This window comes from Giraffa tippelskirchi, chromosome 12 (assembly GCF_054371585.1).
Source record: "Giraffa tippelskirchi isolate mGirTip1 chromosome 12, T2T-mGirTip1v1.2.pri, whole genome shotgun sequence".
Lineage (NCBI taxonomy): Eukaryota > Metazoa > Chordata > Mammalia > Artiodactyla > Giraffidae > Giraffa > Giraffa tippelskirchi.
In genome coordinates, this window is record NC_137286.1 from 117,472,776 (window position 1) to 117,490,151 (window position 17,376).

A 17,376-nucleotide genomic window follows, 5' to 3' on the forward strand; every position below is an offset into this window, starting at 1 on the left:
GGTGTCACATACCTGTTCAGATTCTTAGCCAGAGGATTTGTCATAGGGTTATGTTAAAATCAATTATTGAGACAGTTGAAATGAATAGGTAAGAGAAATTCAAGATCTAGGTTGCCAGAATTCAATTGCTCCCAGGGACCAAGCAGGTAAATGTGAATGTAAATTGAACCAGATGAGACTAAAGTTGGATGGGACTTAATAATGTGTGCCAAAACTGATGGACTTCAACTTTAAATTGTTTTGCTGGCTAAATAAACTGTCTGTAAGATCTGTACTTGAAGTTCTTCATAGAGTGTAATTATTTAGAACAACAACAAAAAAATTTATTGTTTGGGAAGATCCCCTGGAGGACGAAATGGCAACTCACTCCAGTATTCTTGCCTGGAAAATCCCTCGGAGAGTGGAGCCTGGAAGGCTATAGTCCATGGGGTAGTAAAGAGTCCTACATGGCTGAGTAACTGAGAACACATACACACACACATTTTATTGTTATTCACAGTAAGACTTAGATTTTAATATATCACAACAGCACATATGTAGATATGCCTAAACAAAATTTCTTAAAACACTTAAAACATGTGAATCTTACTGATATTCTCTATTCTATTCTGATCCATTCTATCCTACTTCATTTCTTTACATTCCTTTCTACATTATCTTATCCTATCCTATCTCATTCAAATAAGATCCTGGGCCACATCTTTAAAATTTATTTTTTTAACTAGCAATGGATCATAACTTACAGTTTATAAAATGCTAGTTCATAGCAGTAGATTAAAGTATTTTCTGGTTTACCTCCAGTAAATTTATTTTTGAAATAAAAATATGTATAGATAGAATGGTATACACATCTACTATATGTTTATTAAATGTTAAGAAAACATTTTATTTCTTGGTAAAACTATAAATAGAAGCTATAGTATTTTTCCTCAGCATCCCTTAATGAAGTCTAAGTCAGCCACCCCACCTGACCTCCCATATGATTTTGAGCCAGTGACTTATCTCCAAGCTTAGAATTTCTTACCTGTGAACTGGGACTGATAATAACTATTTCATAGATTTGTTGGGATACTCTAGTTAAATTTTGTGTGTGAAGCAAATAACACAGTACTTGACCTCCTCACAAGAAAATAATGTTATTTTAAAATACAATTATTTGAGCAAACTTTTATTGACTACTTACTATGTTCCAGGCACTGAGAGGATTCAAGGTTCAATAAAAGATATGATGATAAGAAGCAGGAGGAGGATAAGGGTGATGACAATAAAGTAGAAGGTAGATTATGAAGAAGAGGACAAAGAGAAAGGAAGTGTTATAACCTAGTGCAATAGCCATCCTGCATACATTCTAAGTTGTTTCAGTCGTGTCAGACTCTTTGCAACATTATGGACAAAAACCCATCAGACTTCTCCATCCATGGGATTCTACAAGCAAGAATACAGGAGTGGGTTGCCATGCTCTCCTCCAGGGGATCTTCCCAACCCAGGGATCAAACCTGCATCTCTTATGTCTACAGCTTTGGCAGGTGAGTTCTTTACCACTAGCATCACCTGGGAAGCCTTGGCCACCCTATGTAAATATTATAAAATGAGACAAAATATAAATGTCTTAACAGATAGGAAAAGAAGAAGTAAAACTCTCACTGTTTGCAGATGACATGATCCTCTACATAGAAAACCCTAAAGACTCTACTAGAAAATTACTAGAGTTAATCAATGAATATAGTAAAGTTGCAGGATATAAAATTAACACACAGAAATCCCTTGCATTCCTATACTCCAATAATGAGAAAACAGAAAGAGAAATTAAGGAAGCAATACCATTCACCATTGCAACAAAAAGAATAAAATACTTAGGAATATATCTACCTAAAGAAACAAAAGACTTATATAGAGAAAACTATAAAACACTGATGAAAGAAATCAAAGAGGACACAAACAGATGGAGAAATATACCGTGTTCATGGATTGGAAGAATTAATATAGTGAAAATGAGTATACTACCCAAAGCAATCTATAGATTCAATGCAATCCCTATCAAGCTACCAATGGTATTTTTCACAGAACTAGAACAAATCATCTCACAATTTGTATGGAAATATAAGAAACCTCGAATAGCCAAAGCAATCTTGAGGAAGAAGAATGGAACTGGAGGAATCAACCTGCCTGACTTGAGGCTCTACTACAAAGCCACAGTCATCAAGACAGTATGGTACTGGCACAAAGATAGAAATATAGATCAATGGAACAAAATAGAAAGCCCAGAGATAAACCCACGCACATATGGACACCTTATCTTCTACAAAGGAGGCAAGAATATACAATGGAGAAAAGACAATCTCTTTAACAAGTGGTGCTGGGAAAACTTGTCAACCACTTGTAAAAGAATGAAACTAGAACACTTCCTAACACCGTACACAAAAATAAACTCAAAATGGATTAAAGATCTAAACGTAAGACCAGAAACAATAAAACTCCTAGAGGAAAACATAGGCAAAACACTCTCCGACATAAATCACAGCAGGATCCTCCATGACCCACCTCCCAGAATATTGGCAATAAAAGCAAAAATAAACAAATGGGACCTAATTAAAATTAAAAGCTTTTGCACAACAAAGGAAACTATAAGCAAGGTGAAAAGACAGCCTTCAGAATGGGAGAAAATAATAGCAAATGAAGCAACAAACAATTAATCTCAAAAATATACAAGCAACTCCTGCAGCTGAATTCCAGAAAAATAAACGACCCAATCAAAAAATGGGCCAAAGAATTAAACAGATATTTCTCCAAAGAAGACATACAGATGGCTAACAAACACATGAAAAGATGCTCAACATCACTCATTATTAGAGAAATGCAAATCAAAACCACAATGAGGTATCATTTCACACCAGTCAGAATGGCTGCTATCCAAAAGTCTACAAGCAATAAATGCTGGAGAGGGTGTGGAGAAAAGGGAACCCTCTTACACTGTTGGTGGGAATGCAAACTAGTACAGCCACTATGGAGAACAGTGTGGAGATTCCTTAAAAAACTGGGAATAGAACTGCCATATGACCCAGCAATCCCACTGCTGGGCATACACACCGAGGAAACCAGAATTGAAAGAGACGCGTGTACCCCAATGTTCATCGCAGCACTGTTTACAATAGCCAGGACATGGAAGCAACCTAGATGTCCATCAGCAGACGAATGGATAAGGAAGCTGTGGTACATATACACAATGGAATATTACTCAGCCATTAAAAAAAATACATTTGAATCGGTTCTACTGAGATGGATGAAACTGGAGCCCATTATACAGAGTGAAGTAAGCCAGAAGGAAAAACAACAATACAGTATACTAATGCATATATATGGAATTTGAAAGATGGTAACGATAACCCTATATGCGAGACAGAATAAGAGACACAGATGCATAGAACAATTTTATGGACTCTGAGGGAGAAGGTGAGGGTGGGACGTTCTGGGAGAATAGCATTGAAACATGTATATTATCATATGTGAAACAGAACACCATTCCATGTTCGATGCATGAGACAAGGGCTCAGGGCCGGGGCAATGGGATGACCCAGAGGGATGGGATGGGGAGGGAGGTGGGTGGGGGGTCCAGGAAGGGGAACACATGTAAACCCATGGCTGATTCATGTCAATGTATGGCAAAAACTATTACAATATTGTAAAGTAATTAGCCCCCAACTAAAATAAATAAATTTATTAAAAAAAAAAATATATATATATATATAAATGTCTTAGTAAGTCTTCTTAAAATATTTAGCACTGTGCTTAGCATTCAGTATGAAATAAGTACTTTTGAGTATATGCATGTTCATGAATGAACGAATGAGTTCCAGTTTTGGCCAGTATACTACCATCTAAAGGAATTATATATTGCAGACCCTTCATTAATGTCATTTGGCCACCTGGAGTAAAAAATGTGATTATTGGATTTCTCATAGTAACTTCTGAAATTAAAAATGCCACATCAAATGTGTGCATTTGTAAAACAAAACTTAAAAGAGAATCACAACTTTTTTGGTTTTGTACTAATTATTTTATTTGTATCAAAATGTTATGGAGCGGAAATAACTGCTATTAAACTTCTTCTGACTCAGTAATTAAAACAGTAGAAGCATCTAACTACCTAGCAGTTAAGGAAACTTATGGTCATATATTAATAACCCAACAGTTTTCTTCAACTAAACTGAAAACTAATTTAATTATTTTATAGTTAACACACTTTATAAATCAGCAGCCAAGGTGATTATAACTATATTACTAGTCCTTTCCACATAAATATTGAAGGCCCATCCTCAAATATATGCTCATTTGGAAATTTTTTCTTCCTCACCATTTCTTTCCTTTCTCAAAGCCAAGAAGAAATCTTAAACAAGTCTCATGTTATGGAGAATGTAGAAATGGGTTTCAGATTTACTTTCTTTTGCAGTAAATTATATTTTATCATTCAGAGGATGCAACTATAAGGTGACACATTGTAGCCAGATAGAGAAGTGACATTTTTCAATTGCTATTGGCTCTAGTTCTGTTTATATTAACCCTCTTGCTGGTAAATCTAAATGCAAGCTCTATGGAATCAGATGTGAAATAATAACTTTCTTTAGTGCTATTCAGGCAATGAAGAATGATTTTCCATTTGTGGAAATATCATCTAGGAAATAACCTGCAATGGCAATTTGTCAAGAAAAGAAAATCCATCACCAAACTTGATAACACTAGTAGAGAGTGAGGCATGAATGTAGTTTCACAGTTACCATTTGACCCTAGGTGTCCCCAGGATTATCAATCTTCCTGTGTTTCTCCCACTCCTCTGTCATTCTCTCAGCCTCCACTCACCCTTCAGCAAAGAGACTAGCAGCTGGGTTTCTCTATTCAGTATTTGGAAAGCATGCAATAGCTTTCAAAACACTGTCCCAAATATTTTCTCATTCAATACAATACTCCTATGAAGTTGACAAGGTAGGATCATTATCTCTGTTCTATAAAAGAAACTGAAGCCATGATTAAGTGACTTGTCTAAGGTCATGCATCGAGAAAGAAGCAAGTGTGTGAATGACACCCTTTCAGGATCATTGCTCATTGGCACCCTGATGGTCAGTGAGGCATTAGGGAAAAAATGAACAGAAAACCAAGCAGCCTTAAGCCCACAAATACTGTGTTTTATCTCCTTTCTTATTACTTGTCATTATTTTTGAGCAATTAATCAATTTGTTTTAGAAAGTATATCAATCATCTATTGCCATAATAATGCTATGTACAAACCTCCCTCAAATTCAGTGGTTTAAAACAATAAGCATGTTTTCTCGTTCATGTGTTTCTGGATCAGCTGGGTGGTTCCATTGGTCTCAGCTGAGCCTACCTGTAGAAAGCTTTGTACTGGGCTGATGGTTCTGCTGATTGTACCTGGATTTCTTTCTATGTTTGAAAGTTGGCTAGACATATGTTGATTTTGAATGGTGTCAGCTGGGACAATGGGATTATCCTCTATGTGGCCTCTTAGTGTCCAACAGATTAGCCAGTCTAGTTAATAGAGGGTCCTAAGGTAGTGAGTAGAGGAGCAGAAGACCTCCTTAGGCCTCAGAACTAGAATGTGGTCACTTTCACCACATTCTAAGGGCAAAGCAAATGACAAGGGCAGCTCAGGTTCAAAAGGTGGGGTAAAAACTCTACGTCCTAATGGGAAGAGTTATAAAGTTTCATAACAAGGACCGTGGCTACAGAGTGAGGGGTCACTGCAGCCATTTTGCAATCAATCTGATAGAGAAACAATCCCTCATCATCTCCAATGCAGCAACAGTTTGGGAACATAAAAATGACTGAAACCATTCTCTTTAAAACATATGCATTTATAGTCTGGCCAGGTGGCTCAGTGGTAAAGCATCTGCCTGACAGTGCAGGAGATGTGGGCTCAGTCTCTGGTTTGGGAAGATCCGGTGGAGAAGGAAATGGCCACCCACTCCAGTATTCCTGCCTGGAAAATTCCATGGACACGGGAGCCTGGCATGAGTCCATAGACTCTCAAAAGAGTCAGATATGACTGAGCAGCTAAACAACAACAGTGAGAGGCAAACCTGTAAGAAGGTCATTACAATAAAATAAATAAATAAATGAATAAAAGTAAAGTAGGCTTGCAAACAAACACCACAATCTACAAAGCTCAAGAGTATGACATATAACTTAATTTTTCTGTAGCCAAGCTCATTTGTACCTTGAGTCCTATTTTAATTTATAGCCAATCAACTCTAGGTAACAAATCAATTTCGATTTTCCTAAATTAATTGTCTTCTCAGTGAGGTCAGTTTCCCACTTTACCCCTTGTCGTGGCATCAGAGGCCCAGACCTTGTCCTTAATTGTGTCTTACTGGTATCCATGGAGATTTAGTATCCCACCTGGTCCTCATTTTAATACACAGATCCTTCCTCATCCCCTAATGGGTTTAGTGCCGAAACTCAGCCAAATATGTGTGACTATGTAACAAATGTTAGAAGACACAATTTCATGACCTAGAGAGTAAACAGATAATAAAGAAGGATAAATTTTATTTTGCACCAATATTTAAAAAGTAATATTCATGGATATGATCATTTTGATATAAGAACTGTTTCAGAGTGAAAAGGGTTTTATTTTTCAGAAACTTAAGTAAAATTGAATATGGAAAGAACACTAACTGGGAGTTGAGAACATGAATTCCAGCCCATATTTCATCACTAATTAGCCATGTGGTTCCAGCAAAGTCTTTTTGCTTCTCTGGTCTCAATTTCCTCATTTCTTTATTAAGGGAGTTGGGCTAGAAAAATATCACAGTCCCTCTAGGAATTCAAATCTCATAGTTCTTACAAAATTGAATAGAGTAATTTGTGGTATTAAGGAGAGAAAGAGAAAAAGAGGGACTCAAAAGAAAAATCCAATAAGATCACAGATTACAGGACACCTGAGGATGATTTATTAAGCTAGCTGAGCTAATAGTCATGATTGAATAATATATATTTCAATATTATATAGGGATATTTTTGTTATGATGGGACAGTTTTAATAATCAAAATACTGTATGCTCCCTTATGGTATGAATATTCAATTGCAAAGTAACATAGTTTATTATAATTGTCTGAATGAATGATATCTATTTCTGCTTTGATCCTCAATGTTAAGGTAATTGTCAATGACTAAAATATGGAAAGAAAGGAAGCCACTTTTAAATTCCCTATTAATAAGCATAAATGCCAACACATTCCAATTCAAAATAGCATTATCATTATTTTATAATACAGTCAAAAATCATTCCTAACAGATTTACAGTCATGGAAGTGACCCATTTACTAATTAAGGAAGTAAGTAAGTGTTAGTCACTCAGTCATGTCCAATTCTTTGTGATGCCATGGACTGCAGCCTGCAAGTCTCCTCTGTCTATGGAATTCTCCAGGCAAGAATACTTGAGTGGGTGGCCATTTTCTTCTCCAGGGGATCTTCTCCTAGGGATCGAACCTGGGTCACCTAGCATTTCAGGCAGATTCTTCACCATCTAAGCCACCAGGGAAGCCTTCACTAATTAAGGAAGCATTTCAATACTGATGAATGTGACTTACTGATCGTATGATTGGATTCTGAATTTTATTATACTAATATTTCAAGAATATTTTGTAGCCATAATCAGCAGTAATCTAAATCAATTATAATGTGGTGAGTACTGATTTAATGTAATAGTAAGTAAATAAAGTTGGATGGTGAAGAAAGCTGAGTGCCACAGAATTGATGCTTTTGAACTGTGGTGTTGGAGAAGACTCTTGAGAGTCCCTTGAACTGCAAGGAGATCCAACCAGTCCATCCTAAAGGAGATCAGTCCTGGGTGTTCATTGGAAGGACTGATGTTGAAGCTGAAACTCCAATACTTTGGCCACCTCATGCGAAGTGTTGACTCATTGGAAAAGACCCTAATGCTGGGTAGGATTGGGGGCAGGAGGAGAAGGGGATGACAGAGGATGAGATGGCTGGATGGCATCACCGACTCAATGGACATAAGTTTGGGTAAACTCCGGGAGTTGGTGATGGACAGGGAGGCCTGGCATGCTGCAATTCATGGGGTCGCAAAGAGTCTGACACGACTGAGTGACTGAACTAAACTGAACTGAAGTAAATAAAATTTCTATGCAAGCTTGGTAGAAAAAATTTTGGACAGAGGACAACTAATATTATTGAAATTGACATGAGATCTCTGCTTAACTCAAGCTACACAATTTATAATCTCATGTTGAAAGATTAACTCTGGGTGTTTTGGTTACATGAATCTTGAAACCAAACTATTCTTCATGCTCTAGTCTACAATTGGTAACTCATAACACCCCATGCTTTTGAGATTGATCAGTTTCTAACATCTATGGTGCATTTTATTTAGTAAGCTGCCAGTGCCAACCAAGTTACCAAAAAAAAAGTTCTAAGGCTAATTATTAGACATAGTTCTAACTTTTGAAAAGATATTTATTCCTTTGTTAAGGATGAGGAAAGCCAAGTGCCTTTTACTATTTCTCCCTTGAAGAAAAGCTAAGAATCTAGCAAACTGATGTCATAGATGGAAGAAACCATTTAACTGACATACGGTGTTGATTCTTCAAATATAAAAGTTGTAGACATAAACTTCCTGTTTTATGCCCCCAACCACCACCCAACAGCAACAATGGGGGGAGGGACTAGGTATCGCCATACACTTGGCAGACATTCAATAAAGTTAGAAAATGACAAATTAAATATTAACAATTGGCATTGTAAAAGTTACTCCCCTCTCCCAATATGACAAAACAAAGCACGTCAACCCTGATAAAGGTCATTTAGTTCTGATTTCATGACCTTGGTTAGATAACCCTGCCATTTGTCTTCGTTTTGATTTTTCTCTCTCTCCTTATTTCTCTCTGTTCTTAGGCTGCTCCTCAATGGTCCTAGGTGTTTGAGTCTATGGGGACCCTCAGCCACCCCAAGGCTGCAGTAGAGTACATCAGATAGGAGTTTCAAGTGTCAAGGGGACATGCTTCTTTTAGGAAAACAGTACAGCATCCTGTGAAGTTTTAGCTCAGGCGGGCTCCACTGCTAGGAAGGAGAGATTGCCCGACAGAGTTGAACCTTTTCTCCCTAAAATGAGTATGCTGCTAAGTTGCTAAGTCGCTTCAGTCGTGTCCAACCCTATGCGACCCCACAGACGGCAGCCCACCAGGCTCCCCTGCCCCTGGGATTCTCCAGGCAAGAATACTGGAGTGGGTTGTCATTTCCTTCTCCAATGCAGCAACGTGAAAAGTGAAAGTAAAGTCGCTCAGTCGTGTCTGACTCTTAGTGACCCCATGGACTGCAGCCTACCAGGCTCCTCTGTCCATGGGAGTTTCCAGGCAAGAGTACTGGAGTAGGGTGCCATTGCCTTCTCCGAAAATGGGTATAGTCACACAAATTTCCTGAAAAATAAAATGGGTGGAAGTACTGATGGCTCATCCTTCTCCATAGGTCTGTTAGTATGGAAACTGTCCATCACAAATGCCATTTTTTCAAAGGTAATGTCCTCTGAGGGGCCTGTTCAGACTCCCTGGGCTTCAGAGGTAAGCAGATTGTCTCTGAGGTAAGCAGATTGTCTCTGTCTCTTGTATCTCTCTAAAGACCTACAGCCATATGGTCTGATAAAATTCACAATGCTCTTAAGCAGAGATAGGTTAAGTAAACCATAATAAATCCATATAATGGATTACAAGGCAACTATAAAAATTCATGAGGTAGAAGACTATGTATTGGCATGGGACAGTTACTGATCAATTGTTAAGGCTACAAAAACTTTGTTCAATAATGCAGTACTTTTATAAAAACTCAAACTCATAGCCATTCATATTTCTTCTTATCTAGGGTACATAATCAATTTTTTCTAAATATTTTTTATAATGATTCTTTTTTCTTAATGTTTTAAATTGTTTGAGTTATTCATTTTTAATTGAAGGATAATTACTTTACAGTATTGCATTGGTTTCTACAAAACACCAACATGCAATTTTTTTCTAAATATTTTTTATAAAAATATTTTAATTTTTTTCTAAATATTAATGAGTTATTCTAACTGAAAGAACAATTAAACTCAGGTCAAATACATATCTTGATATTAAGGTTATAATATCTGATGTATATTACATGTCAATGTTTTTATGTTGAATACTACACATTACACTGAAGTATTATGCATTATGTGGCAAATTGTCTATGTTATATGCTAAACAACATGTAATATAATTGTATTATGCATTTTGTTGCATGCATGTTAAGTCGATTCAGTTGTGTCCAACTCTTTGTGACCCTATGGACTGTAGCCCACCAGGCTCCTCTGTCCATGGGATTCTCCAGGTAAGAGTACTAGAGTGGGTTGCCATTTCCTACTCCAGGGGATCTTCCCAACACAGGAATTGAACCTGTATCTATTATGTCTCCTTCATTGGCAGGTGGGTTCTTTATCACTAGTGCCACCTGGGAAGCCCAATGTATTTTATTACATATTTGTTATATGTTAAATAAATGTATCCTACATCTTATGTAAAGACTGGTATGAGGGTTTCTGTTTTGCTTTTTTTAGTGTTTTGAATTATTTTTCCACCTTCCACAAGGTATTACAATTACAATTATGAAAAAAAAAATGTTTAAACTTAAAAATGAAAACTTACACAGCTAAATAAATCAGGCAGCCAACAGGCTTGCATTTTTGTTTTCTCTCCTGATTTTCTCTTTCCCTGATGATAAAAAAGAGACAGAAGGACAGTGGGTCGCAGCAGAGACCTCTGTCTTGGAAAATGTACCCTCTGGGGATTTGCGGAGTCTGGCGTGCTATCTGCATAGAGCATTTGCAGAGAATGGGGGACAGGGATGATAATTCAGGAGGCAAATGTGAAACAGAGGCAGTGGCCAAAAATAGGCTGTTTCCATATGAACAGAGCTTGGAAACCCGCCATGGTTGGGTTCAAGTCCATGCCAGCCACTATCTCCGTGGGCATCATCAGCTCCTCGGGGAACGAGCGATTCTCACAGACTGGCTGTCCCTTTGTCAGTGGCCTTAATGGAAACAGCTGCTCCCTGGCCCCGGCAGCTGGTCCCAAACTGCTGACTGAGGCACAGTCGGTCATGTCTCCGCCTCTTCTCAGAAACATAACCGCAAGGTCCAAACAGGAGAAGCCAACAGGAAGCCTGACCATCACTTCCATCTTTTTAGAACGTGGGCAGTCGGTGCCCTCCTCTTGAGACAGATTGTGGAGACTAGCTGGCCCTCCCTTATCATCTCCTTCCTTCTTCACTTTAACTTTCGTCCACTGGTATACTCCCATCTTTTTCCAAATTGTACCTTCCTTAATTGACTTTGGGATTTTTCATACCATTTGTAATGGATCAGAGTAAGTTCTACAGAAGGGAAAAGTATCAATGTAGATACTGAAGAAAAGGAAGGGGTTTAGATATAGTATTGGGCAGATATGTAATTTCAGAATTGGGATTGTTGGGTGAAATGATTGGTTTGGCTTCCACTGCATTTTGCTTATTGGGGAAATTGTCTGAAATCATCTAAGGACAGCATTACTTCATGGTAGTAAGAAGAGAATTGTGCATGTGACTGCCAGTATTGCATGACCGAGATAGTGCTGCCCAAGCAAGGCCAGTCAAGAAGCCTAAGGAACAAGAAGAATTTTAAGAAGGCAAGTGGTTTCAAGAAGGCAAGTGTTCAAGACCAGCAGAAGATAGCATTTGGCAGCTCTCTGAAAGTTTGACGCCTATGCAGAGCTTCTGCCTTCATTCAGTCAAGGACAGCGATATAGGAGCAAGAAGGAGGAGTCCATGTACACAGGATGGGTTGTTGGGAGAGAAGAGTGGGAACAGCTGCTCTAGGACTGAGCAGAAGGAGAAGACCCAAGGTGACTGGCACAGGCTCCAGCCATCAAACAAAAGACAAAGATAGAGAAGGTGGCTAAAAAAGATCATATGGTGGCTGTGCTAAGTCATTTCAGTCATGTCTAACTCTTTGTGATCCTATGGACTGTAGCCCGCCACGCTCTTCTGTCCATGGGATTCTCTAGCAAGAATACTGGAGTGGATTGTTATGCCCTCCTCTAGGGGATCTCCCTGACCCAGGGATTGAACCCACATCTCTTATATCTCCTGCATTGGCAGGCGGATTTGTTATCACTAGCACCTCCTGGGAAGCCCATGGTAGAGTGGAAAGAGAAACAATGTGGCTATTAAGGCAGAAGAATGAAATTAACATCAAAGGCAGCAAGGAAACTATCTGGTTTTTGTCTCTTCTCTATTAATGGGGGTCTGAAATATAAAGGCTTAAGGGCTTCCCTGGTAGCTCAGCTGGTAAAGAATCCACCTGCAGTGCAAGAGATCTGGGTTCCATCCCTGGGTTGGGAAAATCCCCTGGAGAAGGGAAAGGCTACCCACTCCAGTATTCTGGCCTGGAGAATGCCATGGACTGTATAGTCAGTCCATGGGTTGCAAAGAGTTGGACACGACTGAGTGACTTTCACTTTCACTTTCAAAAATGAACCAGGGAGCAAGTGAAAATGTGTCACAGATACGGGAACCTCTCCATTTTCAATCTGAAAAAGTCTGAAGAAAGGCCCACAACTTGAGCTCTGGGAAAGATGATTCAACTCTCTTCTCCTGCCCATCCCTCACCAACATGGATAAAGTGAAGAATTCCTGTAGACTGAAACTTGATGGACATGGAAAAGGTTGACTTCCACATGAGACTACTAATGATTCTTGGTACGTTTTCTTTCGAATCTTACATTTATGTTTAGAAAATTCTGTTAAAATCCATGTTGTATATTTCAGCTATTCCAGTAATACTGAGAAGGGAAGGAAGGAGATCTGTAAGCCAACAATTTATTTATGTAATTTCTTTTCTAGTGGGAGGACTTAAACTGGTGACTCATGGACAAAGGTATTATAAAAGGATTTCTTCACAGGAATGAAGTGAAAGGAGTGTGCTGTCTTTAATTATGGGCAAGAATTGTCAAAGGGTATTTAAGACTCTTCACATAGCCACAGCATTTGGAAGAAAGAATAAGAATTAAATATTCAAGTTAAATCAGCTCCACATAGCTATTTATCTAGTCAGTGTTAGTCATTCACTCAGTCTTCTCCGACTCTTTGTGACCGCATGGACTGTAAGTAGCCTACCAGGCTCTTCTGTCCTTGGGCTTCTCCAGGCAAGAATACTGAACTGGATTGCCATTCCCTTCTTCAGGGGATCTTCCCAACTCAGGGGTCCTCTATTGCATGTGGATTCTTTACTGTCTTAGCCACCAAATTCCTGCTATATGCTAGAACTATACTGGGTACTAGCTGTACAACATTGCATACACTGAGTCCTCGCGGGGACATCCCTGATAGTCCAGTGGCTAAGACTCCATGCTCCCAATGCAAGGGTCCTGTTTCCATCTCTGGTTGGGGAACTATATCTCACATGTCCCACAGCTAAAGATATTGAATGCTGCAACTAAGACCTGTTGCAACCAAATAAATATCTTAAAAAAAAAAAAAAAGTCCTTACCCTTTTGGCTTTCAGAGTCAATAAAAAAGACAAATTTGTAAAAGCAAAAAAAGAAAAAGAAAAGCCATGCATTGTGATGGGTTCTCATTAAAGTCTGGAGGATAAGATATCAATAAGGAAGGGTTTCTCAACTATACTGTTTACTGTATCACTTAAAAATTTTTTTAGTAGAATTTCAGGAAAGAAAATAAATTGAATAGCATTCATTGTGCTAACATTGAGATGCCTCTGACTTTTTCCATAATTCTAATGAATAAATTCCACTGGGCACAAACCATTCAATCTATTTATGGTTCCTGTGATAGAAAATAAACTTATATATTTTTTTCTTTGTAGCCATTTAAATGTTTGTTGGGTAAATTTGCAAGTGACATCACAGTTTTCTACAACTTACAAGATGTCTCAGAATTTATCCTGCAACCTATCATTTTCCTACGTTTACCCTCACCTCCAGGGACCTGAAACAGATATTCCTTAAATGTTTTATTTTATATCCATTTAAAAACTATCATTGCTTATTCATGATGGCATGACCCTGTGCAGCTGAGTTGCTTGAAGCAACAATGATAATGTTCCACCCCATGTTTCAGGTTGAGCTTGAATTTCAGTGTTTATCAGCCCCTCTGCATTTAACAGTATACCTTAGTAATCATCACCTCTTGCAAGACTTTTTGAATAAATGAATGATGTATTCTCCTGTAATTAAGTCCCTTTGGTTGCTTTGAATAGCTCTCTCAAGGCTTCTTCTTTCTTCTACTTTTTCCTTCATAAATATTTTAGGAGAAAATACCATGGAAACACATCACTTTCATTACAGACAATACTTGTTAAAAATTTAGGAAAATGGTTACTTCATATAAAATTCACAAGGTTAATAAATTATTAGAATAGCTCTCTCTCCTTGTTAAAAAAAATAAATAAATAAAACTTGTTTGTCTAAATAGTTCTTTAGTCTAGGATTATACTTGCATGCTCAGTCACTTCAGTTGTGTCTGACTCCTTGGGGCACTATGGACTATAACCTGCCAGGCTCCTCTGTCCATGGGATTTCCCAGGCAAGAATACTGGATTGGGTTGCCATACTCTCCTCCAGGGGATCTTCCCAAGCTAGGGATCAAACCTGCATCTCCTTCATTGGCAGGCAGGTTCTTTACCACTAGCACCACCTGGGAAGCCCAGTCTAGGATTATAGCTAGTATATGTATCTCAGAATGTTAATGGAAATCTAATTATTATATCAACCTGTCCACTATTATAACACAGTAATATTAAAACTTATGTAAGATATAAAACACAGATCCAGGTCAGTCAACAACTGCAAATGATGATTAATGGTCAACAAAATGCTCAGGCCAAGTGGTGATATTCAGGGTGCATATACCCACCATGCAGGATCATGAACTGTTAAGATTTGAAATAGATGGTATTATATGACCATTCTGTAATGGCACCAAGATACACTAGATGAATTAAAACATCACAACAGCAAAATGACCCATGTAATGACCAGATTTTCTTCTACGACCAACAATTTTCTTGTGAGCTGAAACTAAGAATGTTTGTACACACACATCAAGAAATAGGGATAAGTAACAGTGATGAAAGAATTGAAGAGAGAGGAAACATTTTCAAAAGAGGGTAAGGAAATGATACTTTTTAATTCAGTAATTTCCAAAGGCATACAAGAGGCACTATCACATTAAAACTTTTAAGTATTAAAATTGTCTCTGGTGCCATGCCAAAGGTAGGTAATTCCTCTCTTCAAAGAAAAGAAAAACTAACATAAGTTTTATAACTTTCTAGAAGAGTTAAGACATTTATTACAACATTTATAAAAATTAATTTTTATATAGCTAGTTTAGAGTATTAATAAACTAGATATATAGTATGAATCTGAGTCCACAACCTGAGATGTGCATGAAATGTGACATGTAATTTTATGATGATAATTTCATTTCTATTTCAAGCTACCATTTCACTGGAGAGTGGAACGTTAATTTCTTAAATTTCTACATAATGCTGAGGCATTGAGGGTAGGGGTATAACCAGCAGTATGCTGGTAAACCAGTTCTCTAAAAACATGAGAAAAAGGAAAAAAGAGCTCTAATTAGTAGTGTTTGCCAATTTCCAAAGTGTAAATATTCCTACAAGGCCATTTTATATTACCTCCCATCCCTGAAGACATTCAGCTAGGAAGAGATATACACAATTGGCTCCCACATGCCAATGTGAACCAGCTCCCACACAACACTGGAGGGTATCTGGTCCTAGTGTGTTAGTCACTCAGTCGTTTCTGACTCCATCTCCCCATGGACTGTAGCCCTCCAGGCGCCTCTCTTCATGGAATTCTCTAGGCAAGAATACTGGAGTGGATTGCCATTTCCTCTCCAATCTGGTCCTAAATGCCATCAATTATTCTCTTTCCAGCTTGGTCTCCATCTCTAGGTTGCTCCCACTTGAGGCCTCTCCTGACCTTCTGCTGCCTGTGTTAGGTCCACAGCACTCTCAGTCTTACAAGAAATATTCTTCTAGGTACTGTGAAATTGCGTGCGGCCTGAGCACATGAAACAAGCATTTTTCTCTCCTCCAGCACTAGGATAGAAACTGAGGCACTATCTATAGTTCTACGCCTTCCAAGCCTCACATCCATCTGGAGCTCCCTTGTCTTCTGAGGGCAGCAGGTCAGGAGAGAGATGCCTGCCAACTTCTCATCTCTCAGTGATTTTTGGGTGACTCCCTCTAACTTTCCCCTTGTCCCAAATACATTTTACCTAGTTTCAGAGGAGGTTAAAATAATTACTACTTCATTACGCGTGTGTGCATGCTCTGTCGCTACAGTCATGTCCACTCTTTGTGACCCTATGGACCGTAGCCTGTCAGGCCCCTCTGTCCATGGGATTCTCCAGGTAAGAATACTGGAGTGGGTTGCATGCCCTCCTTTAGGGGTCTTCTGGGCCCAGGGATTGAACCCACAGCTCCTGCATCTTCTGTATTGCAGGTAGTCTCTCAAATGTTTTTGTCTCGCCTTGAATCCTAGGTTTTGTATATTCCAAAACCAGTAATTTTATTCCTTTGTCATCTGCCTTCCTCTGTGATGCAGTGTACTTTAGATGCCATAGCTGGGGAAAATCCATGGGACACAGGAATGTATGGAGACACAGGAGAAAATTATCTGCTAATATTTTGAAATATTCCTTGCATCTATTTCCTCTCCTATTAAGCTTAATTCTGAGCACCCTACATAAATGACTATAATACATACACATATACACATATATAAATATATGTATATATATATACATACATATATACAGAGAGAGGATGCATATATGCATTTATACATTTGTGTGTATGTATACATGTGGGCATGCATGCTCAGTTGCTTAGTCATGTCCAGCTCTTTGAAATCCCATGGACTTCAGCCCACCAGGCTCCTCCATCCATGGGATTCTCCAGGTGAGAATACTGGAGTGGGTTACCATTTGCTCCTCCAGGGGATCTTCCTAACCCAGGGATTGAATAGGTGATTAGCAGGTGGATTCTTTACCACTAAGCTACCTGGGAAGCTCTAGTATACATACATACATATATACATATATATATATATATATATATATATATATATATATATATATATACACTAAGTTAATTTTTTCACAACTTTCATAATTGATTCATCTTTTTCTTGAAGAGCATACATTGCAGTTCCTTGATTCAGGAGTCTCTCTTTCCATGCGCATTACAGATAGTCACCCAACTATGTGGAGGAATTAGTTAGAAATCTAAATATTATATGGAAAGGAGG